The 24,967-nt window shown below is 53.7% G+C and overlaps 1 protein-coding gene across 3 annotated transcripts in view; it reads right to left on the bottom strand.

The window, feature by feature from the left end:
- Positions 1 to 22,673, bottom strand: part of RIPOR3 (RIPOR family member 3) — a 74,230-nt gene extending 51,557 nt beyond the window's left edge. For 2 of the 3 annotated variants that reach the window (XM_069548824.1, XM_069548820.1), the window contains exon 1: positions 22,081 to 22,673. The gene's annotated coding sequence lies outside the window, so the exon portion shown is untranslated. The remainder of the gene's footprint in view (positions 1 to 22,080) is intronic. The other variant, XM_069548823.1, reaches the window with a different exon arrangement.
- Positions 22,674 to 24,967: the final 2,294 nt, after the last annotated feature.

Genomic DNA, 24,967 nt, shown 5'->3' on the forward strand with positions numbered 1-24,967 from the left:
ATAACAACCAGTGTGCTATGCTGAGCTGCTCAGTCGTGTCTGACTCTGCAACTCCATGAACTGTAGCCCACCTCTGTCCACGGGGATTCTCCAGGCAAGAATACTAGCGTGGGTTGCCATGCCCTCCTCCAGGGGATCTTCCTGACCCAGGGATCAAACCTGGGTCTCCTGCATTGCAGGCAGATTCTTTACCATCTGAGCCACCAGGGAAGCCCAAGAATACTGGGGTGGGTAGCCTATCCCTTCTCCAGGGGATCTTCCTGACCCAAGAATCAAACAGGGGTCTCTTGCATTGCAGGCAGATTCTTTACCAGCTGAGCTACCAGGGAAGCCCCATACCCCATGAGGTAGATGCTATTATTACCTCCCCTCTTCTTTAAAAATGACGAGGGCTTTCCCTGGTGGTCCAGTAATTAAGACTTCACCTTCCAATGCAGGGGATGTGGGTTTGATCCCAGGTCGGGGAGCTGAGATCTCATGTGTCTTGTGGTCAAAACAAAAAAAAACAAACAAACATAAAACAGAAGCCATATTGTAACAAATTCAATAAAGAGTTAAAAAATATATATATGATGAAACTAAGGCCCAGATGATGAAACACATTCCCAGAGTAACAGAGCCTGTGCAGTAGTAGAGACAGGCATTTTGGACGCCAGGTCATGCCCTTAAAGACCTCGTTATCCTGCAAGAATAGATGCAGAGTCAGAGGTGAAAAGTCAACCAAACTCAAGGTAGCAGGTGTGTTAGCAGGCAGCCAGGGCCAGACAGAGCTGTTGGTCCTCAGGGATCAGAGGTCAGTTCTAAATTTATTCTCTGACCTTCTTGTGGCTTCTAAATTTGACCAAACAAGTTCTTCCAGTCCAATTGATGACGTAGGTGCTTTGTTTTGAAGATCAAACCTTTTTCCTGGTATGAAAGTAAGAAAATAAGGCAGAGTTTGTTTGACGAGGCAGCCAGGCTGCCTGTCAAAAGCCACCTAAGGATAACCCTGGGCTTGTTCACAGTGGACACACGCAGTTACTGATCAGCTTCTCAGGAACAGTGATCAACACCATCTCCTAAACTATGTCTGATTTTCTTCTCCTGAATGAACCAGAAACAGAGCCTAGAGAAATAGCTATATGCAAAAAAAAAAAAAAAAAGTAACCAGAACCAATGTTAAAATTTCCCTAAAATTATTAATTAGAACAAATGAGGACTCTTCAGATAGTCCTCAGGCCAGGGAGGACTTACAGAGTCCCTGGGGACTCATGGCACTCAGCCTGTGGATCCCCAGTTCTCTGGGAAGGTATCAGGGTGACTGACTGGTCCGTGACCACTTCTCAGACATCCTGCCTCCACTGAGTGGGAGCAAGCACGTGACCTTTGTGGTCTGGCCACTCGTGACTGAACCCAGGAGAGACCATCCACTCACTGGCCAGAAACACACAACTTCTGGTGCTTGACCTGAGAGAATGAGTCTAAACATCTGATTCCCTCCCTCAGGAATATAAATGAAGAGACGCAGAAGGACACTGTGGTTGTTTTAGGTCCTTGTCATGCACGTTTGAAGCTGGAACAGCCATTCTGGGAACACATGCAAACGGATGTCCATGGAAGAGGGACAGGGGCTGTGGCTGTCTGAATCCCCATGATAGTGCTGAGTGGCTGGATCAGACCTCACCTGAAACCCACCCTACCGCTGGACATTTCCATTACCTGAATCAACAAAGCTTTCTTCAAATTGGTTTTACGGGGTTTTCTAGGATTTGGTGTGTGTTTGTTAGTTTTGTATAATCAAAAAGAACATCTCTGTAACCTTCCAAGGCATCCTCCTTTTACCTGGAATTGTTAGAGCAGATTTATGACCCCCTGAACCCTAACACACCACGCCAAAGTGGGGAGAAGCCCTTTGAGAGAGTCAGGATTCAAAGCCCTGTCCTTGCATGTCCCAAAGGACAAGCTCCCTTGCTCTGTGCTGAAGCACTTGGAGGAGGCAGCAGGAGGTTGGGGCTTTGCTGCAGGAACACGCTGTCCTCAGCGCGACCCCTTCTCAGCCTCAGCACTGTTGTTATCAGCGTCGCTCTGGAGGTCCTGGACAAAGGGTGAAGCCAGGAAAGGGCAGGTCAGGGGCCTGGGAGAGAAGGGGCAGAAATACGCCTTCCGTTTCCCTAGGGCCCCCGCAGCACAGCTGCTGTCCACAGGGAGTCTCGTGGACCACGGGACGATCGCAGGCACTCTGCGGGGCGCGCCCCAGCGCTCGGCGGGCACTCCTGGGGGTGAACCCAGTCTCATCAGCGGTCCATGTAGTTCTGGGACGCGAACCTGCATCTCGTGGGCTCCAGGACTGGAGTCTTTTCCCAAAAAGCTGCGGCGAGGCCCTGCTGAGCGCGGGCCTTTGGCGGTAGCCACATCTGCCCTCGCACTTCCCTTCCGGCTGCTTCCGCCATCAGCAGCCCCTCCAGAGGCTCCGAGGGCCTGAGTGCGCATGAGCAGAGGACCGGCGCAAACTCGACTCTCCAGCGGCGGCCAGACCCACCGGAGGCGCGGGCGTCTCCAGCCTACCTGCGGGCCTCTGCTTTTGTCATCAGTCAGGCTGCCTTGATTAGGGCCGGGCCCCCCTGAGGACGGGGAGAGCCAAAACGTATTAGAAGTGAATTTCCGAAGGAAATCAAGAAGCCGAAATAATTGGCCACATCTGTGAAATCGGGCGCCAGGTCCCGGGCCTGGGTTTGAGCCCAGGCGGTGGACGTCACGGGTGCTGCCGTCATCACGCCCGCCCCACGCGGCACTCTTGGGTGTCTCTCCGTCCGGGGCACCCCCAGCACCCTCCTCTTGGATGCTCCAGCACCGCCCGCCACGGTTTGGTCCCTATCATTTCTCATGGGTCTCCAAGGGAGTCAGCTGAACTGGGACCCCGATACGGTCCTGGCCCCTCGGCTCGCCGCTGTGCAACTTGGGGGAAGTCAGTTTGCCTTCTTGAACCTCCGTTCTCTCACCTGTACAATGGGCGGGGAGGGGGACTTGTTCTAGACCAGAAACTTTCAAACTGATTGTGTCTCTCGGTTATGACATTGTTAGCGTCCCCAGAGATGTTCCTCCCAAAGGCACACCCTGTGCTTTCTGGGAACGACCATGGGTTTCTCTGAGCCCAGCAGCAGCTTGCAACCTGCTGCTGGGGGTGAGGGGCTGAATGGCTCTCCAGGGGCTCACACGTTCCCTTCTGCCCCTCTTCATCATGTCTGCCAGCCCATGGCATGGCGCTCTGCCAGGACCAGGGTCGGGCAGGTCCGACTGGGAGCCCAGCTCTGCCCTCTCTCACGGGTGGCCAGGGGCAGTGTGGCTCCCTCTCTCTAAGCCTCCAGTTCAGCCTCTGTTCATAGGGGCAAACTCCACCTCCTCTTTAGTGTTGTGTGAATTTGATTTAGATAATGCAGGGCTTCCCTGCTGGCTCAGGTGGGAAGGAATTTGCCTGCAATGTGGGAGCCCCAGATTCGATCCCTGAGTCAGGAAGATCCCCCTGGAGAAGCAACTGGCAACTCACTCTAGTATTCTTGCCTGCAGAATCCCAGGGATTCACAATGCAGGCAAAGGGCTTCTCAGGTGGCACTAGTGGTAAAGAACACACCTGGCTGCTGACGCAGGAGATGTAAGAGACACAGGGGCAGTCCCTGCGTTGGGAAGACCCCCTGGAGGAGGGAGCCGCAACCCACTCCAGTATCCTTGCCTGGAGAATCCCATGGACAGAGGAGCCTGGCGGGCTACAGTCCATAGGGATGCAGAGTCGGATGCGATTTAGCACACAATGCAAACAAAGCCCCCACACTTCCTTTTTAAGATTTTGTTTTTGTTCATGGGGACCATTTAAAAAGTCTTTACTGAATTTGTTACAATGTTGCTTCTGCTCTGTATTTTTAGGTTTTTCGGCCTTACGGCCTGTGGAATCTTAGCTCCCTAGCCGGGGATTAAACCTGCATCCCGGATATTGGAAGGCATAGTCTTAAACACTGAGCCACCAGGGAGGTCCCCTAAGACGATATAGGCAAATCTCTTGCCTTTGTGACAGGCACATGGTGAGCCCAATGTCAGTCCTCCAAAGTTATTAGTAAATTCATGTCCCGTACTTGACAGTAGGTTCCTTGAGGTTAGGATCCCCTTCCGTACCTTCCTATGGCCAGATAACCAGCTAGTCGTTCGGAACGCGCTTTCTTCCTCAGACTGGGTGAGGCTGAGCTGGGATAAAGGCTGACATAAAGGCTATGTGAGGACTCGGTCTCTGCTTTCTGGCTTCCCAGCCCTTTCTCCTTCCCTCTAAGACAACTCTAACCCCAGTCCCCAGGAGGAAGTAAATTCAGCGTCATCTCCCGTGAAGAGAGTGTGTCAGGTAGAGCACGTTTTATTATATTTGAGGCAGAGACCCGGGTTTTATTATATTTAAGGCAGGGCACGCAAATGCCCGTTGAGAGCTCTGTGGGTGCCCGAATGGTTTGACTGGTGGTCTCCGCGTGAATTGCCCTGCCCGCCGAATCGCACTCAGCCCCAGGGCACGTTCTCAGCCTGAGCTGGGCCAGTAGCTGAGCTTTCTGGCTTTCCTCTGACCTCAAGTCTGTTTCTTTGCCACGTGAGCAGTTGTCTGGAATGGAAATCTCCACTGAGGGACAGACCTCCTCTCAAGGCTCAAATCAGGCAGGATCTCACAGGAAAGGCAGCCAGCCAGAGTCAGGCGGGTTCAGAGTTCCTGCGTGACCCTGGGCGAATCACATAACTCTCAGAGCTTCAGTTGCCTTTACTCCATCGGATTAGAACAGAAATTGCACGCTGTTTCGGCCCCTGTTCTAACACCAACTGATGGATACGGGGTGCTTCCAGATCAGTACTGAGTTGGAGTCTGCAGTCACTTCGAAAGGGAGCTGTGATCCATTAGCAATGCCTGCTATGAATTGAAGGAGGGGAAGAGGGGTATTTACATGGCACATGCTTGCCATGCCAATCCAGCTGCTCTATAAGGTCCTCAAGAGCTTGGAATGGCTCAGAGACTTAAGATCTCATTTGACCACACAGAACTTAAGAAGATCTCTCTGACAACGTGACTTTTCTTCCAACAGCACCAAAGGTTTCTCCCAACCAGTGACTTCGTCACCACTTTCTAGGCACACCACTGACACCCATTCAGACCACCGCATTCTCACAGCTGCCACGATTGGTTCAGCCAAAGAAACTGCTTCTAGTCTAGGCCACTGAAAATCAACCTTAAGCTCCTCCACCTCCAGCCACTCCACTGGATCCAGCCACACCTGAAGCTGTACCCAACTCTAGACTTAAATGTGAGCCAGTACATTCTCTTATTTTTTTAAAAAAATGTTCATCAACAGATTTATTTATTTTTAAATTTATTTATTTAGTTAAGCTCTTAGTTTCAGCACGTGGGATCTAGTTCCCTGACCAGGGATTGAACCCAGGCCCCCTGCTTTGGGAGCACAGAATCTTAGCCACTGGACCACAAGAGAAATCCCCATACTCTTTTCAGCTTGAGCCAGTATGACTTGGGGTTTCATCACATGTAACTCAGAGTCCTAATGCAGAGGTTATTTTTCCCAGGAAGGCCCCAGAGTGGGGACAAAAGCAGGTTTAGCGAATATGTCTAGGGGATTGTTTTCGTTTTTTCTCTTCGATCCAGCCAAGACAAAAGGCATGCAGACACGGAACACCACTTTCTTCAGCTGTTGGTGCCTAGAAGGTACCTCCCGAGGGGTCTCAGTGATGAGGGGGGCCTCTGCTTTGGGTAGAGTCAGAAAGGAGGCAAATTATCTGGCATATGCTTTTATTCCCCCACCCTGAACAGTTTCCAGGACGGCTATCTCCTTGGCTTCCGGGGGCACTGAGTCTAACTTGGTTGAATTTTGTTTCAAAACACCGGCATAAATCATGCATACCCTTGGGAGGGAACATTAACCATCAACCAGCAAAATCAGCGTCCCCCACCCCCCACCCCGTCTCCTCCAGTGACATGGACTGGAACCTCCACCCCTTCCCCAGAGGACCCTTCCCCGCCTCATCCTAGAACATTTCAGAACTGGGTTTCTGCTCGAAGTTCCCGACATCTGCTCCTGCAGCTCGGCTCCTTCACAGTGAGGGGAAGGCAGGGCCACGACACAGCTCATAGCTCTGGGCATTTCTGGAGTCTGGCACTTGAAGTTTTTTTTTTTCCCCTGGGGCAAATTCTTCTCTCCTCCACTCTGTCCCCCATCCAGGGACCTGAATGGCCCCACAGGCATGGGAGGACAGTGAAGAGTGTGGAGTCAGACAGCCCTGGGGGACAAATCCCAGCCTGCCACGTTCTCGCAGCATCATCGAGGCGAGTTGCTCAAGCTGGCTGAGTCTCAGTTTTCCTTCATGTAAAATGGGGATGATGACACTATTGTCTGTGCAGGGCTGTCTCTGAGAATTCTCGGTTATAACGCTTGCCCAGTGGTTGACACAGGGGCCTTCTCATTTAGATCGGCCTAGGTGGGGGCAGGGAGGACAGAGGATGGAGGCAACTGAGGGAGGAGAGGGTCTGGGATGCCCACGAGACTCCTGTATCCTTCTGCCCTGGGTGGTCCCGACCTGCTCTCCCCGGTCACCCTCGTTTCAGTATCCCAGGCCACTCCCAGGAAAGCTGCTCCACCTTTTCGAGGTGACAGGCTGACCTCCTTGTTCCCAGGTGGGGAGAGTGAAGCTGGGCCTCTGCTGGGTCCCAGAACTGAAGCTGAGACGGTGGCTCTGACCGCCGGGTCTCTGGCGCTTGGCCCCCGCAGCCTAAGCCGCATTCACGTGCCTTCAGCACGGCTATCACGACGGTGGCTGATGGAGTGTATGGCCACTCCTGTAACAGACTGGAAAAGTACTGCACACTTTCCTCTCTGCTTTGTGGGGAACAGCCCTCCCCTCCTGAACTCAATCCTTGACCTGCCCGGGTAGAGGGAGATTCCTACAAAGGCAGAAAGAGCAGGACCCTGGCCAGCCTCAGTTCCTGATAATCAAAATAGATTCTGCCATGAGACAGGAGACTTAAAACCCTCTTAAAAGATTCCACTGTGAGAAAACATTCTTTGAAAGGCCCTTAGCTCTCCATGAACATAGCAATTCCCAAATTACCAAGAAAGTAAGAAGGCCTCCCTCCAGCCGTGACCCTGGGCTGGCCAACTACCCCCAACGGAACATGTGCAGAGGAAGTGAGGACCCCACTGCCCCCCTCTGCTTCAGCCCACTGAGGACACAGATGGAGAATGCCAGTGGTGAAGAGCATGGACTCGGGGGCACCTGGGTCCACATCCCAGCTCCACCACTAACTGGCTCTGTGACCACAAGCAAGCCATTTCCCTCCTCTGTGCCTCAGTCTCCCCATCTGTAAAATGGAACTAACAGTACTTCTTCACAGAGTTGCTGTATTAAGTGAGCTCAAGCGTGAAGTGCCTAGAAGAGACCCCAGTGTATAAAAGGCACCCTGTGTGTCAGCTACTTCTATTTATTGGTGTTTTCATACATGCGGGGTCAACTCCAAAGGCAACTTCATCTTCTGGAGGCTCAAGGAATTAGCTGCCTTGAAACCACTGCCCACCACTTAGGGTTGGGGAACCCAGAGATGCAGCAGGTTGAAGAGAAAGAAGCCCCCTGGTCCACTCTCCGCGGCTACAAGGGGCACCCCCCATGATCAAGATGGGGCTCAACACATCCCTTCTGGGGTGGGGGGGACACATTTTCGGGGCAGGGGCTGAGTGACTGCAGCAGAGGCTGGCGGTGGACAGCGGAGGCAGGGGGCCAAATGCAGGGGTGATGGAGAAGGGTGTGAGCCAAGGTGGAGACAAGCCGGCCAGGCAGGGCTCCGGGCCCAGAGCGTGAGTTCTTCCAGCCGCCAGCTGCAGCCACAAGTGCCAGAGAGGCAAGCGGTGATCCAGGCATCGGACGTGGCTACAGGCCCACCTCCTCCCCTCGGCGGGGAGCCTGGCCTGCAGCATTCCCTGCCTGACGCACAGACTCAGACGTGCTTAGAGAGAGGCTCAGGGGGAGCGGGAGCCTTACCTCCAGGCCTCCATCAGATTACCCTTGCCAGCTTAGACTAAACTGAGCGCTTTCCCATGTTGCCCTACGACCGGGGCTTCTGAGAAATCTCGTATCAGTCACAGGACATTTTTCTCGCCACACACATGTGACAGTGTGAGGGGATGTGCAGCTAGCTACCCAAGGTTAGTCCCTGAGATGGACATTCCCGTGGGTGTGAACCACAGCTGTCCTGTGCAGGGCCTGAAACATAGTGGGTGCTCAGTAAATGCTCCCTGAGTATGTGAACAGGTGGCCCAACTCTGACCTGGCAGGTAGCAGACAGGTGGCCAGTCTCTAGGACTGGGGAGGAAAGAACTCTTTGCTCGGCTTTCTTTGGCAGGGCAGGGCGTGGGGAGAGCAGGCTTTGGAGTCAGACCCAACTGGGTTAACATTCTGAGGCTGGGCAGCTTCCAAAGTGGCCCACAACGACCCACCCCTGCTGGCGCCCACCCTATCCTCTTAAATATGAGTTGGCCCAGTGACTTGCTTCTAATGAATGGAATATGACAAAAGTGATGGGGATGGATGTTGTCTCCAAGATTAGGTTATAAAAGACATTGACTCAAACACACACACACACACACACACACACACACACACACACACACCCTTCCTGGCTTGCCCACTTTGACAGAGCAAGCTGCTGTGCTGGAGAGGGCCAAGGGGCCAGGAAACCGAGGGCTTCCCACCAACAGCTGCGGAGGAACTGCACCCTGCCCACACTGGCACGAGAACATAGAAAAGGATCCTGCCCTCGTCGGACCCTGAGGTGACTGGAGCCTCTCACCACTTGACTGTTGCCTGTGAGAGACCCTGAAGCAGAGCCAGGGTCTGAGCCAGGCCTGGACCTCCAATCTACAGAAGCGCTGAGATTATAAACGTGCATCACTGAATCGCTAAACTTTGGAGTCATGTGTCATGGAGCTACACACAACTAACACAGCCCCTCCTTAGCTCTGTGCCCAGGAACTAGTTACTTAAGCTCTACGTGTGGTCCCCCATCTAAAAACGTGCATATTAATAATAGCACCTCCCTGCTTTATGGGTTCATTGCGAAGACTAAGAAAATGAATGAATGGGACCTCTGGCTGGAGCAGTGAAATGAAAAATCAGGAATTAGAATCAGGAAATAAAGCCCATCGGAATGGAGCCATGGGACTCCCCCGCTGGTGCAGTGGATAAGAATCTACAGGGGACATGGGTTGGACCCCTGGTCCGGGAAGATTCCTCACGGCATAGAGCAGCTAAGCCCACAAGCCACAACTACTGAGCCATGTGCGCTAGGGCCCACATGCGGCCACAGCCAGGGCCCACGAAGGCCTGTGCCCTGCGACGGGAGAAACCACCAAACCACCACAGCAGGCATTGTAACAGGGAGTCTCTCCCACTTGCCACAACTAGAGAAAGCCCATGCACAGCGATCAAGACCCAGGGCAACCCCAAAATGAAGTTAAATACATCCGTGAGTAAGAATGAAGCCAGGAAGGGCCCTCACCGAGCAGCTGTCACAATGTCAGGGCCCAGTGGCCTCTAGGGAAGGTCCCCCGCCCTGGAGAAGCCTCCCCTCCATCCTCACTTTGCTGGCATCCTGGGCTCCAAAGACCATGCTCAGAGCTGCCTGCAGCCGGGGCACCCAGCATCCTGTGCCCGCTCCCGCCCCGGCCACCCCCATGCTGGGTTCTACGGTCCCTTCTTCACGGACTTTGGGGCTCCTGTTGCCCAAAAGCTGGCCGGGCTTGGAGCCATGGAGATAAACAAGCCAAGAGCCATAGCATCTGAGAGCTCCAGAAACTGGCCTTCATGGGAGAGCTGGAGCCGGCTGGCACAGCCTGGCCATGACCCCCGGGCAGTCAGACCTGGAGGGGATGGGGATGTCGGGCAAGGGTCAGGCCTCAGCCTTCACATGCTGACAGATACCTGACTCCAGGTCCGGAGAACAGACTTGCAGCCCGTTTGCAGCTCACAGGACCTGGGCGCCTTGATGACTCTGATGTCCAGCACTCCCCACTTCAGGTCTGTGTGATCCCCACCCCTGAGCTGGACCCGCCGTGCAGCCTACCCCCCACCCCAGGCTGGCTGCCCATAAAGACACGGGTCCCTCCCCGTCTCTCCTCGGGGGTTGGAGCCACCTGAGAAGGACCTCTGGGACCACGTGGCCACCGTCTGCCCTTCCATCGGCCCTAAGCTGGGAATGTGACTCAGATCCTTGGTGTCCACAGGGCTGGCTTCTTGGATGCTGAGCACACGGACCACCCAGGCCAGATGAGACCACCTCGACACTCGTCTCCGAGTTGCCCTGAGGGAGGAAGCTCCTGCCTGGCTGTGGCGGGCGGGTTAGGAGTCCGGCCCTGGAGCCACGGCGAGAGGTCCGCTGCCTCGGCTCCTCTCCGTTTCCAGGCTGCCCCGCACTGGGCCCGGGTCCTGAGGACACTGGCTGGGGTTACTGAGAACTCGACCTATGCTGTTAGCTCAGGGCTTCCCACAAGCCCCCAGGGCAGGCTCTACGATAATCCCTGTCCAACAGCAGGGCTGACCAGGGTGTTCGGAAGGAGACAGGACCTGGACCCAGACAGCCTGCTGAGCTCTCGGTGCTGGGGCCGGCCCCATCAACCGCCCCCACCGAGTGCTGCAGGCCAGCTGGGACCTTTGGGGACCTCGATCTCCCTGGGGATGTCCGATCCATTCAGTTTCTCCGGGCTGACAGAGCCAATATTTCCTGGCCCCAAAGCCCCAGTTGTTGGAAATGACAATTTTTGTTTCCCGACTCCTAATTGCCCACACCTCCCATTGGCCAAAGCATGTTCTTTCCTCGACAAGCATGATGAAAGCTGGCCTGCAGGGCACCATCTGGCTGGCACTCATTTGTCTCAGTCGGGCCCATCCCGGCCCCCGGGCCCCACTCTCCCCTCTCTGCTGACATCAAAAAACCAGCCCCACTGTTGCTGCCAGGCCGTGGCTGTGCCCGGCCTGAGAAGTCAGGGCTGTGGACCCAGCAAAGTGAATCGACTCTGCAAGAGCATTTAATAGCACGGTCTTGATGATGAATAAATCACACCTTAAAGGACCCCTCTGCAATTTGTAGCCCCCAGTCAAGACTCCGAAAACGTTCCCAGATGTGAGGATGACGTGAGTGTCTCTGGCACGCTCTCACACGCATGGGGGGCACGCCAGCTTCCTGCCCACAGGAGACCCGGCCACCAGCGACCCACGGCAGAGCACAACCTCATGTTTCCCGAATAAAGAATCCTACCCCCAGCCCTTTCATAGCCTCTCTGGGGGAGATGTTTCTGGAGAGACGTGTGGGCCAGGAGCGAGCCTGTCTCAGACAGCGGGATCCTGGGAGGAAAATTACAGCAGCCCCAAGCTCTCGGGGTGGGATTGGAGGGGCTCGAAACCTTGTCAGCTTTGCAGTCAGAGAGAAAAGGGTCCAAAAGCCAGGTCTGCTGTTTACCAGCTGTGTGACCTGGGGCAAGTCAGTCCACCCCTCTGAGTCTCATAGATAACCGTGAAACCACTTTGCACAGCTTCGGAGGGGGCCAGAGGAAGAGAGAAGGAATGCATGCAGCTCAGGGGGAAGGGATGGTTAGGGAGTTTGGGATGGACATGGACACACTGCTGTATTTAAAATGGGTCACCAGCAAGGACCCACATATAGCACAGGGAACTCTGCTCCGTGTCACGTGGCGGCCTGGATGGGAGGGGGGTTCAGGGGAAGAATGGATACATGTACATGTATGACTGAGGCCCTTTGCTGTCCACCTGAAACTATCACAGCATTGTTAATCTTCACGCGTTCCAAGTCACTTCAGTCGTGTCCAACTGTGCAATCCTATGGACTGTAGCCCACCAGGCTCCTCTGTCCATGGGATTCTCCAGGCAAGAATACTGGAGTGGATGGCCACGTCCTCCTCCAGGGGAATCTTCCCAACCCAGGGATCAAACCCGTGTCTCTTATGTCTCCTGCACTGGCAGGCGGATTCTTTACCACGGGTGCCCCCTGAGAAGCCCTAATTGGCTACACTCCATTACAAAATAAAAAGCTTTTTTAAAAATGAAAAAAAAAAGGCGCTCAGAGAAGCACCTGCACTTGTGTGTGCTGCTTCAGTAGGCGATGGAGGAAGTGATAACAATGGTGACTATTAGCTGCTGTCGTGAGTTGGACGGTGTCCCCCCAAAATTTGTGTCTACACAGAGACACAGGACATAACCTTATTTAGAAATGGTGTATCACAGATGTAATTAGTTCCACTGAGGTCACACTGGATTAGGGGGGCCCTGAACCCCATGGCTGGTGTCCTTACGAGAGGAGAGGGCACACGGATGCAGGCTGGGGAGGGCAGTGACCCCCTGCTCCTTCCTGGGCTCTCATTCAAGGCAGGTCCCACAGCAGGCCGGGAGGGACCAGGGCTTTCAGCATCCACAGTTCAGGGGCCTGCCACCCTTCAGATACCCTGGAACAGCTCCTGAGGTCTTCAGCACATTCGCCCTCTCTGGATCTTCGGCAGTCGGGTGCAGGGGAGAAGGGAAAAACCCAGACAAAAACCACGCTTCTCACCGACCCAGTCCAGCAGCAAACATCCCTCACCCCGGGTCAGGAGTATTTGTCCACCAGGAAATCAGAACAGTTCATCTGAGTTTCTTCACCCCGTGTCCCCAGATGCAAAAATGACAGAAATGTGCAAGGGCCCTGCTCAACGAGGGACTCTGTATCTCGCCCCCGCGGTCCATTTCCTGTGTGAGGCGGGGTAAGGACCACTGCTGAGGGTCAGAAGTGGGTCGGCCCCTGCTGCGCTGGGAGCTGGCTGTGGAACACGGCGAGAGGCTCTGCCGTCTCTGAGCCCCTTTTCCTTGTCTGTAAAATGGGGATGCTGACGCCTGCTCCAGCATTCCGCAGAGCTAGGCGCCGGCAGACGGCATGAACCGCAGGTCAGGTCATCTTCTCTCTAAGGGAATCAACCACAGGAGAAATGGAGCCTTCCATCAGGGCCTCCCACAGACCCTACCTTATAACCAGCGGACTCGGCCCTGACATTCAGTGCGTTTGATTCGCAGAGTACCCAGGGCATGTACAACGCTGTGCCAGGTTCTGGGAGGATGTTTTACAATTAGTAACGCAACAGTCATGATACCAGCAATAGCCAGCGTTTATTGAGCATCTGACAGGTCCAAAGCATTATTTGCTTTGGCCTCACTGAATTCCCCAAACAAACCTGCTAGATAGGTATCATCGGGACCCCCATTTTCGAGAGAAAACTCAGTCCAGAAAGAGAACGACTCACCCAAGGCCACATCGCTAGGTTGGACTCCGTTTATATTCGGTTCCAGACTGGACACCACTGGCTGCAAGTGCCCACAGCCCAGTGGGCAGGCAGTTGGACCCTCCCGCAGGCGACATTCCTAGCCCAAGCTTGTGTTTCTCGGGACCAACGCAGGGTCAAACATTCCACCAATGTTATGTTGCTGAGACTTCCCAAGACCTTTCTGAGGAGTTGCTATCATTATTGTTATTATCTGGTTCACACAGAAGAGGACACGGAGGCCCCAGGAGTTACGTGGGTGGAGGGCTAAGAAGTCAGGCCTTCCTGACTCCTCATCTTAAGACCTTGCCCTCCTCAAAAGGGAGCAGAACACCATGGTACTAAATCCATCCAGAGACAGTCATGAGTGTCAGAACATAGATCCCAGCGGGCTTCCTGGAGGAAGAGGATCGCAAAAGATGGGCAGAGCCTGCATGGCACAGATTTCTTCTCTCCAGGCCACCTTGGGCATTGGCCAGGATCATGGAGGCTGGATGGCTCAAGAGGGCCCGACCCTGCCCTGTCCCACAGGCCTGTCTGCATGCCAGGCCGGGGCTGACCCTTCGTCCACACGCCTCTCCTCATTCTACAGGCCCTGGGAAGGAAAGTCCAGAGACAAGGTTATTGTGGGGTTCACATACTTTAGGGGAGAAGTAGGTACACAAAGCTACAGGTGATTCAATGCTGCGTGTTTGAAATCACAAAAGACTGGAACCGATCACCAGTCTATCAACAGGGGGCTGGGTTAAGATACAATGGACAACCACACACGCCTCGAGTGTCAGTGGAGTAAGAATGGGAGGGTCCCGAGTCAGTAATAAAAACTGATGTTTAGGGACTTCCCCAGTGGGTAAGCATCCACCTGCCAACACAGGGGCCGCTGGATTGATCCCCAGCCCAGGAACTAAGATCCCACGTGCCTTGGGGCAGCTGAACCTGTGCACAGCACCCACGAAGCCCTCACTCCCTAGACCTCAAGCTCCGAAAATAGAGAAGCCCCCACCACAGGAAGTCCACGCACGGCAGCTAGAGAGCAACTCGAGAAAGCCCGTGGACAGCAACAGAGAGCCCTGTGTGCCACAGCAAAGACCCAGTGCAGCCACAGCTAAATACATTTTAAACTTTAAAGCTGACGTTTAGGAAGGGCTTTATGTGCAGTCAGGGGCTCCTCCGAGTGGAGCTACTCGTGTGGTCCTGACAGCAATCTCAGGAGGAAGGACCACGACCATCACTTTAAAAATGGGAAAACTGAGGCCACAGGACCTCAAGTCCACGGCTTGTGGCTACAGCAGAGCTGGGCTCTGGTGTGGGCAGTGGGCGTCGAAGGCCCTCAGGGGACCAGCCCACAACACGGCCTCCCAGCTGCTCCATCTTGCCAAGAGACCCTGCAGCTCTTGGGAGCTGGGAAGAAAAACAGACAAACAAACTCCCTTCAGCAGCCCCCGCCTTGCCGGGGCCCAGGTGGAAGGAGAAGAGGCTTGACTGAAGCATCCTCGTCTCAACCAGCTTCTGATAACTCAGCCACTGGGGTTGCTAACTTCCCCTCCAGCCAGTTATGGCCAGTAGGGCCCACTGATGGTTTTTATAGCCTTTCCTGGAGTTAGCATGACAAAAAAACCTAAGTGAGCTACAGGACCCCTTTCAACACTAGCAGCTGGGTATCACGGTTGGGGGGTGCAAGAAGGAAAGAAAAGTCACTTTCTTCCCCCCACTTTGAGCTCATCCACAGAACACGAGCCTGGGCGGCCAACATGCTGGTGTTGAGAAAAGCTGTTCTCAAGCGGAACTGATTGGCAACAGAAATGGAATTTTCCCCCCAAGAAAAGTATAAACACGCTTTCTCCCTGGGAATTACCCTTCGGAATAGGTATTCCAGACGTGTGTGTGCAACGGCCCGAGCACAGCCGTCAGCCTCACGTGGATGAGGCCAGAGACCAGTGCTGGTCACCACTCGTCCCAGACAGTCTCTCTGGCCATAAGATGGTCACCAAGGTCAACGGCCAAACCAGCCCAGCCTGGAGTGGACATCTCCCCTCCTGTGGCCCAGCCCCTGCTCACTCCACCCAAGATTTGCCACTGGCTTCGGGGCACCTCAGGGCTTCCCTGGTGGCTCAGCTGGTAAAGAATCCGCCCGCAATGCGGGAGACCTGGGTTCGATCCCTGGGTTGGGAAGATCCCCTGGAGAAGGGAAAGGCTACCCACTCCAGTATTCTGGCCTGGAGAATTCCACGGACTGTACAGTCCATGGGGTCGCAAAGAGCAGGACACAACTGAGCGATTTTCATTTGGGGGGCCACCTCATGTTCGGATTTGCCAACACTGGTTTGGGTGGAATTGATTCCCACTCAGCTCCAAGGATGAGCCTTGTCGGTTCCTTACGCCAATAAAAGGATTCCAGGGATGCTGCAGGAATGCGCATACGACCCGACAGGAAACAATAATGGCAGGAGAAGAACCATGGAACGCTTCACACGACTTCTGGGAGAGAGCGCTCTTGCATTCTAGAGGTGCAGAGAGGTGGAATAATTTGCCCACAGTCACACAGCACGTTGACAAGGGATCCAGCATTTGAACCCACATCTGGAGGCCTGAGGCCTTCCCTGGGGGCTCAGTGGTAAAGACTCTGCCAGTCAACGCAGAAGCAAGCAAATATTTCCATAAGTCTTAACTGAGTGCCTGCTATGGGACAGAAACAGCACTGAACAAAACAGGGAAAAAACAGAGAGAGAGAGTCCTGCCCTCAGGAAACTCACATTTTTATTTAAAAAAATAATTGTGTCTGTTTGGCGGTGCTGGGTCTTTGTTGCTGCGCTCTGGCTTTCTCCAATTGCAGTGAGCGCGGGTTACCCTCTAGTTGTGGCACGCGGCCTTCTCCTTGCTGCGGCTTCTCTTGTTGCCGAGCTTTGGTAGCCGAGGCTGCCCTGCTCGAGAGCACAGGCTCAGGAATCGTGGCGCACGGGCTTAGTTGCTCTGCGGCACTTGGGATCTTCCCAGATCAGGGAGCAAACCTGTGTCTCCTGCACTGGCAGGTGGATTCTTTACGGCGGAGCCACCAGGGAGGCCCCTCAAGCAGAAGATATCTTGAAAAAGAAAAATAATGTATCGTGTGTTAGATGATGGCAAGAGGTACGGAGGGAGCCATGTGGCAATCTGGAGAATGAGTGTTCCAGGCAGAGGGGGCGGTGAGGCCAAAGGTCCTGAGGCCACACTGTGCTCAGCACCGTACTCGGCAGCGAGTTCGTTGACGGGGCGGGCAGGGGAGATGAGGTCCAGATTCTCTGGGGCCTGGTAGCCCTGGTTAGGACTCAGCCTTCTACGCCAGGTGAGGGGGAGCCAGGCTGGCGGGGAGGAGGTGCCCTGAGCAGAGGAGGGGCGGGATCCGATCTCCTTTGAACAAGACCCCGCTGGCTGCAGGTGCAGAACAGACCGTCGGAGAGGCAAGCGGAGAGACAGAGACATCAGGGAGGAGGCGACCACAGCAGAGAGGAAAGAGACGGTGGCCGCGGGGGCAGAGGGGAGCGGTCAGCTTCCAGACACAGGCGGACGGTGGGGCCAACAGAGTGTCCTTTAATGTGGGGCCCTAAATGGGAAACCTTGAAAAAGAAGGGCTAGCTTTGCAGTTTAGAGCTAAGATGGCGCCTGGCGGAAGAGATGAGGGCGCGGCCTAAGTTGTTTGTTAAAACTTTTGATTGGCTCAATTCCGTGCACGTGGACAGCGCATGGTCACCATAGACTGCTGTTACAATGAAGCGCATGACGACTTGACCTTTAACGTGATTGGTGCAACTATGGCATATTGATTTGATCTTTAATGTGATTGGTGCAACTATGGCATATTAAGATTTGACCTTTAACATGATTGGTGCAACGATGGCATATTACAATTTGACCTTTAACGTGATTGGTGCAACTATAGAAGTCCGTCGCAAAACCCCCTTGCTTGCCTATATAAACCAAGAGTTTGTGGCAATAAAGTGGAACTGCTTAGACGGGATTTCTATCGTGTGTGGTCGTTTCTCGCTCGCTGAGGGGTTGGGTTGGCGGAGAGCAGGCTCACCTTTCCTCGGGACACTTCGGCTTTGGTGGGGGAAGTTCCACTGCCTCTCTCTTTCTGCGGAGCGCCCCCCACCCCCCGGACTTTAACTGAGAAATGGAAGCGGCTGTGCTCTATCTGTGTGTTCGGCGGTCAAGAAAGTTCGAGACATGGGACTTCGCTGGTGGTCCAGTGGTTAAGAATCCACCTTGCAGGGCAGGGGACACAGGTTCGATCACTGCTTGGGGAACTAAGATCCCACATGCAGCGCCCACAAGCCACAACGAAAGCAACTAAGACCCAACAAAGCCAAATTAACTAATTTTAAAAAGAGTTATGCATGCCCCAACAAAGACTGAAGATCAGGCAAGCTGTGGGCTGCAGCTAAGACCCAGCACAACCAGATTAATAATAAAAATATATAATTTTTAATAGGAAGTCTGAGACCTGATGTGAAAACAGAGATATGGTTGTCACCATAGCTCCCCTCTCACAGTCCTCCTGGGGGCAGGCATCGAAAGCTTCAGGTCTTCCTGTGCTAACAGGGAAAAACACCCAAGGCGTATCGTCAGGTGAAAAAAGAATGCAGAATAAAATGTAAGAATGATCTCATCTTTGAAAATTAAAATTACATATGTGAGTGAATATAGGCTTCCCAGGAGGTGCAGTGATAAAGAATCCACCTGCAATGCAGGTCAATCCGTGCGTCAGGAAGGTCCCTGGGAGGAGGAAATGGCAAACCCACTCCAGTATTCTTGCCTGGAGAATCCCCATGGACAGAGGAGCCTGGGGGCTACAATCCATGAGGGGTCACAAAGAGTTGCACACGACCGAGCGATTAACACACACACACACGCATGTGAGTGAATGACCGGTCTGGAAAAGGTTGCCTGGAGTGGAACCCACTGCGATTTAAACTCAGGATTGCTGTTCCTACATGCAAAATTTAAAAAAATTTAAAAAAACTGGTTTTAGTTCTTTTTAAAATTGCTGCGGGCAGGGCTCACTTCCTGCCATCCAAGCCTCGCTTCTCTGAGGCGGCCAGTGTCCCCACCTGGGCCTCCTCCTTGGCTGGGACCCTAAGAAGGCGGAGCAGGGGAATGAAAAATATTTTCCTTTCGTGCTTGCCGGCCTGGGAGACTGGAAAGAGCCCACCTGGCTCCGAGGCTTTCTAAAAATAGAAGGTGGTCTGAACTTCCCTACAGGTTTGGCTTAGCTGTTCCTCCTCCGCGATCCAAGACGCCGTTTTGATTAGAGAATCGTGTGTTGTGCATTAACAAGGATGGAAGGAGTGAGACCTGAAATGGGATGGGATTTACAAGGAGCTGCCCCCCAGGCGACCTGGAAACACCCCGCAGATGTAGGGGGGCATGAATGAGGGAACCAAGGACGCGGGGAGCGGGGCCTTCCTGCTGCCTGAGCTGGGACCCTGGAGGCAGCTGGTGCCAACGACACCCTCTGCGCCTCCCAGTCGCTGCATCCAGTCCAGCACTTAGGACAGGAGAGAGGAGTTTGGCTGTTGGTTTGCTTGAGGCCAGAGGAAGAAGCTGAGGAATTGTATCCAAGGCCCGCTGCCTGGAGTTTGAATCCCTCTGGGTGAGAGCTGAGCACGATCTCTCAGGATGGTCGATAAGATTTCGAAGACCCTGGGCACAAGCAGAGATGTGGCAGGGCCAGCGGTGTGTGGGTAAAGGTTTTAACAACCAGTTTTCCGGGGGAAAGTGTATGTGTGTGTAAGCACATGCACACGTGTGTACAAATTATGCATTTAGACACTCGAACACATATATACTCAGGTTTGCTATAGATTGTATTGACACAAAGGCTGTGTAACACACAACTCACAGCTAAACATAACATGCACGATGACCCCTTTTCCGTAAATTTCATATACTAAAGTGACTCACACAGGGCGTTGTTATAGATTTTTGCCCCTCAACTCCTGTATCTACTGTCAGCCTATGGTTATAATTGATGAGCGACTGTAGTGCCTTCCAGAACGTTGGCTGATATCTGCTTTCACACTAAGGAGTGAGGAAAAAGGATACAGCAGAGAGCAGGTTGGCGCTTTCCTGGCTTGTCAACAAAGTGAGCAACTTCCTCGGGTTTTGGTGCTATCCCCACTGTACCAAGCAGAGAGAGAACACACTTCTGTGTTCAATCTGCACCAACCTTTTCTCCTTCCCTTCCTTTGTCTAGGTCATTTTGCCTGTTGACCTCGATAATTAACAAAACAATCAATCAAGCCCTGAGCTGTACTGTTTGCCATTTCCCTTAGTGTCATTACTCCCACCCATGGCCAACTTCAGGCTACCAACCTGAAGTCGCAAAAAAAAAGAATGGAATTGGGAAGAGATTTGCAATAGCATACTAGAGTATTTCCCCCAGACAGACACACAGAATGCAAATATCCCCGGGAACACCAGTATCAGTAACCAGGCAGCTTTTTAAAAAATGGAAAGTGATGAGTTTTGAGTACCTACGACCTCTCTTTTTAGTATCATTTATTTAATTATAAATCTACATAGTTTAATTTGTAATAATGGCTCTGTTTACCAATGAGTTCACCAAGTTCCTAAAAATCTGACAACTGGTTTTCACGAGTCGGGCCAAGCTGGCTCCAGCACACCGCGTGCAAAGGCCACACAGCTGAGAACGTCCCAGGTGGGGGAGGAACCCACAGCAGGTCAGGCACTCAGCGAAGGAGACGCAAGAGTTGAGGGTTCGATCTCTGGGTCTGAAAGATACCCAGACTCCTGGAAATGGCAGGAAATGGCAACCCACTTGCCTTGAGAGTCCCATGGACAGAGGAGCCTGGCGGGCTACACTCCACGGGGTTGCAAAAAGTCAGACACGATTGAGCAACTGAACGCACACCTTTCTGAAGCATGTGGATACCCAGGACTGTTCTCACTGACAGCAGTCACTGGGCGCTGCTGGCCAGCAGTCACTTCTTCAAGCTCGTCTGAATTCCAGCCTCCTCTAGCACATTCCCTGATGCGCTGGGGGATTCACGGGGAGGTTTTCCTCCTCTTTATGCTTATGTCTCACCCACATTTAGAACTTGAGTGTTCTGACTCTCTCCAGCCAGAGTCACAGCATTTTAGAGTTGCAAAGAGATTGTAAAGATTTCCTAAAATAATCCTTTTGTTTTACAGATGGGAGAAAGCGAGTCACTAGCTCAAACTTGCAAAGGAAAAAAAAAAAAAATCAAGGGCAGAACTGCATAGGGTGACCAACCATCCTGGTTTGCCCAGGACTGAGGGAAATCTCCTGGGACAAGCTGGTCACTCTTGAGCAAGGAGCGCCAGTCGGGTCTCCAGTCAAGCCCAGGGCAGAGGGCTTGGGCCAGACCCAGGAAGAAAAGGAGTACAGAGCTGCCGTGGGATGGAATTTTCCAAGAGAAGAAGAAAGAGGAGGCCACATCTGGGTGCTGGGACTTCCAGCTCTGCCCAGATGCCAGACACCCGAGGGACTTCCCACCTGCCACGGCCTGGCCATGGATTTCCCAGCCCTCGTCGATGTAACGTGCTTCCTCCTTGTCGGTGCCAGAGAGACACTCGCTGGCTTTATCTGCATCTTATCTCTTGGCTGCTGCCATCACAGCTGCTGGGATGCATATGCAAATAGCCTCTGATGATGTGAATGCGTGATTCCCCCAAGGGAGGCATGTGGAAAGCACTGTATGTGTTTCACAATTCTGTTTGGTCCAGAGGAGCAGTGGGAGCCCAGAATGATTCGAAACAGATTTTTAAAAAGGCAAAATAAAATGGGAACACAAACTCATACAGACATGTGCCACCCTCCCCACCCCCCGCTCTCTCCACCCCTGCCTGACATTAACCCTCTTCTCTCACGGCCCCGGGAGCCTCCTGTAACAGGGCAGCAAATACCGCAAGGGGCATCAGGCCCTCTGCACTCAAGCCAGGAGTCCCTGCCCATCCCCGGGCTGACAGACCCTCGGAAGAGTCAAAGGCTGGTCGGCCTATGGCTTCTCCTGTCCAGTCCCTCTGCCTGCCTCCTTACACACACTTCCTCTCCTTCACTTCTGCTCTCTGGGATCATCACAGACTCAGAGAACACAGAGGACATAAGTCCCAGCTACTCCTGGAGGTACAGAGCTTAGCAAGAGGCAAGTCAGAAAGATCGAGATCTGATTCCCATCTCTGCTGCCAACCAGCTGTGTGACCTCGGGCAAGTCACTTCATTTCTCTGAGCCTTCCTTTGTCAGTGTACGATGAGGATAACAGTAATAAGAATCTCTATCTTGCCCTGGGGCTGGAGGGGATTCTCCGGGCTGAAGCTTCATCAATGCCTGGCACAACGCCTAGCGCGGCAGACCTACGAAACATAGTAGTCATAGGGAATTCCCTGGCATCCAGTGGTTAGGACTCTGTACTTCCACTGAAAGGGCCCAGGGTTCAGTCTCTGGTTGGGGAACTAAGATCCTGCAAGGCTGCCGCACAGTCAAAAACAAGAAGGAAAAAATAGTAGTCACAGTAAGACCCCCTTAAAGACGACCTCCTTCAACCACTCATTTTAGGGATGGACAAAGGGAGGCCCGGAGTGGGGGAAAGAACTTGCCCAAGGCCACACAGCGATCCCATCTCAGCCTCAGGGCTCGCGGAGCTCCAGGTGGGATGAGCTGGACACGCCGCCCTCCCACCCCAGAGTCTGGTCCACACTCACCACCCGGCAGGTCCGAACATTCTCTGCCGGAGTCGCCCCGTCCCCCCGGGAGGCAGCTCGACTTTCTTTATCGCTGAGACGAGCGAGCGGCGGCTCCCACTGGCGCGGGGCTCAGGAGACGAGGCTGTGCGCTCAGAACATGGCCTCGGAGGACCCCCGGCCCGGCCTCCCTCGCGGGGCCGGCGCTCCCCGGGCTCCGATAGCGCGACCGGGCTCTTATCGGGCCGGGTCAGGGTGCAGGCGGCCGCGGAGCGGGGTTCCAGGAAGCCCGCCTGGGGCCCCCCGGCCGGCCGGGTCCCCCCCGGATGCCGCCTGAGGCTCTGGCCGCGGCCGATCGCCCGTCGGTGTCGCTCTGAGCTCCGCCGGGGAGAGTTCCATGCTGGCCCCCAGCAGGCGGGGCCCCCACCCCTCACGGCCCGGCCCTCGCTCCCATCTTGGCAAGAGGGCCGGGGGAGGCAGCTAATTTCAAGCCTGCGCGGCGCTTGTGGTCGTGTCCTGAGCTCTCCACGGTTAATCACCGGAGCGTCTGATTTCTGCTTGGCCTCGGAGGGGGGCTGCGGGGACGCCTGGAAGTTTCTGCTTACTCATTCGGCACCGGCTTCGGTGCTAATCGCAAACAGACAGGACGTAGCCTCCCCCTCCCACTCTCTCCTCGCCCCTCTTACCTTGCCACTTTCGGTCCCCCCCCACCCCAGTCTCCCTCCTTTCTCCCCTCTTTCCCGTCCCCCTCCCCCGCCTCTGTCCTGGATCAGACTCTGCGCACTCCGCATCCCTGGTCCAGCTTCCCCCCTCAAGCCCCATCCCCCTTCACACCTCCCACTTCTCCCTGGGTGGGAATTAGCATGGCCTTTTCCCTTCACGTCTTTACACTTACTGGTCAGCCTCTTTTACTGCCTCTTTTCCTTATTTACAACCTAATTATTTCAGGATTTGGCCCCCTCCCCACCCATTACATGTATGTGGAATTCCTATGAACTTGACAGTGTCTGCCAGTCAAGAGTGGGGTCCAGACATGGTCCACGGCTGGTTTGGTCACCTCGGTGCACCTCGGTTTGGGATCCTGCTCAGGGATGAACCTGGGAACAAAGCCCCCATTGACACCACCACGGAGACCACCCCCTCACCCCCCCCACACACACCCCTGTGGTGCCTCCCAGCCTCTAACACCTAGAGATGAATTTCTCTCTGGACCCCTTGGCTCCCTGCCACCCTGCAGCCACTGCAGACAAGACAGCGGGAATAAACAACCTCAAAGAAGAGAAACGGACACCCCTCTCCACAGAGACACACACAGATAGTCTGATGGGTAATTTGGTGATAACTTTGAAAACCAGAAATAAGCATAGCCTGCCAGGCAGAACATTACTTAATGCACATCCATAAGGAGGCGTGCACATTGATGTCTGCTTAAAAAAGAAAAAAAAAAAACACGTTTATCATAAGAAATGTCAGAAATATCCATCCAAAAAAAATGACTGATTAAATGGAATATGCAAGAATCCAAGGCAAGGGTGAGCTGCATCTGTACGTAACAATGGAGTGGGGTCTTCAAGACGCAACTTGTGAGTGAAAAGGCGATCAGAATGATACAGTCAATATAAGCTTGGTTTGCAACCCTCCACCCTTACACACACATAAAATGAAATGCTATGGAAACACATATAAAGCCAGGAAAATAGTCTGGAAGAATACAAACTTCACTGAGTCATTACCTCTGGGAAAGGGGAGAGGCAGATTTTAAGGGTGGTGCTCATACCTGTAGTAGCTTCATTTCAAAAAGTGAGATGAATTTATCGATTATCTCTGTCCCAACCAGCTTCCTTCACCAGCAACACGGCACCCCATACTCGGAGAAAATTTCATCCATCCGTTGGCCTCCTTGAACTAACTCACAGAATTCTGCAATCTGTCAGCCAAGAACTAAACGTCAGCCCTGAGGAGTGAACCCAGAAATTCTGCAAACGGCCCACTTTGATCACCTCTCCCAGGTGGCACTAGTGCTGAAGAATCTGCCTGCCAATGCAGGAGTTGTAAGAGGTGTGGGCTCAATCCCTGGGTCAGGTAGATCCCCTGGAGGAGGGCATGGCAACCCACTCCAGTATTCTTGCCTGGAGAATCCCACGGAGAGGAGCCTGGCGGGCCACAGTCCATGCGGTCACAGAGTCAGACATGACTGAAGAGACTTAGCATATATTCATGCAGAGTCAGGTGTTGGGACCCAGAACTGAAAGTGACTTTCCACTGAGTAAAATTCCTTAAGAGCCAGGGAGCTGTCCGGGTTACTCCAGAGCTGGCTTTGGTCTCCCGGAAAGGAGGCCAGCAGATCTCTATCTGAAAGCAAAGTGCTGGATTGGAAAGTAATGACTTGGTTTCAGGAAACAATGTCACCTACTGCAAGTCATGGAACATGAAAACCAGTGTGAAGCCTTCTAAAGGAATGAACGTGAACGAGCTCAGATGGTTCACCAAGACAAGGGCTGCCGAGAAGCCCAGTTTCAGTTCAGCCCTCCTGCTCACCGGCCACTCATACAAGCCGTCTCACACGCGACGGGCAAGCAGGCCTGACGCCGTGCAAGGTATTTCCTTCCCACATGCTGTGATGCAATGGAATTCTCCAGAAAGCTCTCTATGCCTCCCTTGTCCAATGCCTGCAGGCTTTGGGGATTCAGCTGGGGCATTACTATAAAGAAGACAGATAATGTCCCCACAGCCCTGGGCCAGTGGAGGCCCCAGCCCCTCCGCCTTGTCCTCCAGGGCAGAAAGGAGACCCCAGGTGGGGAAGCCCGCAGCCTCAGACTTGGTGTTTCTAGCCATGTGAGGGCTGGCAGTTCCCAAGGGGAGGCTCACACGGAGCAGTGACCGAGATGACTCCAGGTGGCACCCAGAG

Source organism: Ovis canadensis, chromosome 13 (assembly GCF_042477335.2).
Source record: "Ovis canadensis isolate MfBH-ARS-UI-01 breed Bighorn chromosome 13, ARS-UI_OviCan_v2, whole genome shotgun sequence".
Taxonomy (NCBI): Eukaryota; Metazoa; Chordata; class Mammalia; order Artiodactyla; family Bovidae; genus Ovis; species Ovis canadensis.